The following is a 3,594-nucleotide window of genomic DNA, read 5'->3' on the forward strand; positions in this document are numbered from 1 at the left end:
GTCGACTCGGCGGTGGTGGAGATCTACTTGATCAAGGCCATGTTCGGGACTGGGCTCCGCCAGGCTGGTATTGGGAGGTGCTACCTTCTGGGAGACGTAGGTTGGTGAGGAGGCAGCCCGTTGTTGACCCGATCCTTGTTTGGTGGCGGTCACGTGGGCCAGTGATGGTGCCGAAGCTTCCGGACACCGTGGAGATGGTACGTCACCGTGTCAGCGAGGAGGACGACCACGTCCGTCGCTACGTGGTTGCGTTGGAGGGCAGGTTCGACAATACCTGGCAGGTTCTTCAGAGATCTCACTGGAGCTATGATCCCGTGATCGTTCCTTATCTTTGGGTGTCCACCGCCTGCGATGATACCCATCGGGCGCTACAATTCTAGTGGTATTAATTAGTGATGCTATATGTATGATAGTATTCGAGGAGTATTCGACGATGTACGGACACAAGAGATGATGTACTTTTCGTTATAATTGAATGCATGCTAATTTGAATACTACTTTATTTTACAATTTGGTTTTGCTTATTAAATGCTTATATTGAAAAAGTACTCCTACTTTGAATGCTAAAATTAAAGAGCACTCTATGCAGAAATCTAGGAGCCCCCTCCATCATCCACGCCATCGTGGGGGTAGCTTCTCCTTCATTCCCGTGTGCTAGACAATTTGTTGTAATAATGCACTCGGGAATTAAAGGAGGAGCTACGTACCATCACCGATAGTCAACCCGTGATTAATAATAATGATCTAATTTAGGTTTTTAGTACATATATTTAATATTTGAATTATGAACTTAGGCCGGAAATGTCGTACTCGGACAATGAAAACCGCCCGGGGGAGTGCGACTGGTGCCACGACGACCGAGGTATGTGCGACAGGTTCATTGAGAAGATCGACGCTTCAGCATTAAGCTCGAGGAGACCTTCGATGTTCATACAGTACACAACGAAGACAATAGTTTTTTCGTAATTAAGCACGACGTCAACTATTTTAACGTGTATTTTTCATTTTTTCCAATTCGACTAGCTTATCCCATGCTATGCAAGACGCTATGTCTTGGAGAGGATGGGTTTTGAAGATCATGAAAGTATGGAACCAAAAAAATTCTCCTAAGGACCCATCATGGTGTGGATTTTCAAGTAAAGTTGTACAATGCTGAGAGTGTAACCCATTTTGGTTGCAAAAATTGGGAAGCACTTTGCAAGATGTATGGTTTTGATGAGGGTATGCTTGTCACCATGGATCTTGGTGATCCTACAATCCAGCAAGAAAATAAGGGCATTTGGGTCCTTGTGGATACACCTCCAATTGTTCCCCCATGTGAGCTTAACATAGTTATTAAGTAATTTATATTGTTTATTTCAAAATAGTTGTCAGCTTGTTTCCATTGACAGCTTATTTTCATTCTTCAAAGAATGTGCGGAAAATGGTAAACAAAACCCACTACACCAATGGCTCCGAATTAACTTATAAGGAGAAAAATTATCTGATCGCATTTTGTACTGATCTTGAGAATTACAATGTCTACAGTCAAACTCCTCAACATTATGGTCAATATGTGCCACTAGTGCACGTGTTGAACTACGGTAACTACCATGGAGATACCCTGGTAAGATTTTTTACTATTACGACATCCCTGCATCTTTTTCTAAATACTTCTAAAAGTAGTACATCATTGCTAACTACGAAGTTATTACTATGTTTTTCAACAGATAATCCCGAATGATTGTGTGCCTCATCTGATGTATACGCACGGTCGCCTTGATGTTTTGAACATACAAACAGGTCGTCCTACGAATCTCAATTGTCCATACCGGATTTCTAAAAGAAGTGGAGACATCATAATCAAAGAATGGAAAAAATGTATGGACAGTCATAAGGAGCTTCTTGCAAGCAAAAGGAGGTGAAGCACAAGAATTGGAGACAGGATGATCTCCATTCTTCATAATGGAGAGTCAGGGTCTATCTTGTTTCATGCTATTTTACCTTAAGGGTGTTTAGGTCCTACCTGATACTGATGACCATGTGCTAAGAACAATTATGTAGGGTTGGGTTCGATGACTATGAGGAGGATGATCGTATGACTTGTTATTAATAATGAGTAGAAGTTGTATGATGATGCATGATTAGTAGGACTTGTTATTATATATGATGATGTATGATGCGAGCATGCATTAGTTATTATATATCAGCGGGTGAAATGAACATAGCAGTATAATAGAGGACACTTCTCTCTATTAGCTAGCTAATAACAACCTAAAATTAACCCCCAAAACCCCTAAACCAGCCACTTTTTTTTTAAAAAGAAAAACCTCAGCTCCTGACACGTGGAAGCCTTTTGGTCCCGGTTCATGTCACCAACCGGGACCAAAGGCCCCCTTGCCTGGGCCGCTCGCAGTAGCCACGTGGAGGCCCATCTGTCCCGGTTCGTGTTAGAAGCGGGACTAAAGGGTGGAGGCATTAGTCACGACCCTTTAGTCCCGGTTCAAGAACCGGGACTAAAGGCCCTTACGAACCGGGACTGATGCCCCCTTTTCTACCAGTGTTGGCTTCATCTGGGGAGTAGGCTGATGGAGGTTCAGCTTACTCACCAGCCCGATCAGTTGTGCTGGAAGCTTACTACTTCTGGGGAATTCACAGTTAAGTCGATGTACCTTGACGTCATCAATTCTAGTGTTATTCCCAGTTCCATACATGTTTGAAAAGTTAAGGTTCCGCTAAAAATCAAAGTGTTTATGTGGTTTGTGCATAAACAAGTTATCTTAACGAAAGATAATTTGGTTAAGCGCAACTGGACAGGCTCTACTAGGTGTAGTTTCTGTGATCGGGATGAAGATATGAAGCAACTCTTCTTTGATTGCCCGTTGGCGAGGGTTCTGTGGCGCTCGGTGCAAATTGCCTTTAACATTACTCCTCCGAGTTCGGTCAGGTCGTTATTTGGAACGTGACTTGTTGGGATAGAGTCCGAAACAGCTAGACAAATTCGCGTAGGAGCATGTGCGTTGTTATGGGCAATTTGGAACTACAGAAATGATTTGTCTTTTAACAGAACATCAACTATCCATTTTTGCAGGTTTTATTCCGGGCTACTGCGCTAATCTGTATGTGGTCCTTACTCACTCCGATGGAGGCCAGGGAGCGTTTGGTTACTGGATCTCTCCGGTGGGAGATGGTAGCGCGGGATATCTTCAACCGGTTTGGATGACGGTCATGTAATAGGATAGGCGATTAGTTTACCTATCTATATTTTGCCAGCCGGTTGTGGCTTTTGGGCCTTTTTTATCTTTGTTTCTGTTGCTCTTTGTGAGCCAGTTTTTCTTTTTGTTGCAGACTGCAAGACTTTGTTGAACTACTCTATGTTTTAATAAATGTGGCCGTATGCATCGTTCTGATGCAGAGGCCCGGGAGTCTCCTTTTCGAAAAAAATCTAAATGCTTAATAATTCACACGCACAATATAACAACAAAAATAGATGGTGTTACTTGTAACTTTCCGTGACATGTTCAGCTTTACATAAAGCCTCGTTTTGGTACCTCGGATTTACATAAAGCCTTGTTTCGATCATCACTCAAACACTCTTACACTCGGTAGAAGGTT

The sequence above is a fragment of the Triticum aestivum genome, chromosome 4A (assembly GCF_018294505.1).
Source record: "Triticum aestivum cultivar Chinese Spring chromosome 4A, IWGSC CS RefSeq v2.1, whole genome shotgun sequence".
NCBI lineage: Eukaryota > Viridiplantae > Streptophyta > Magnoliopsida > Poales > Poaceae > Triticum > Triticum aestivum.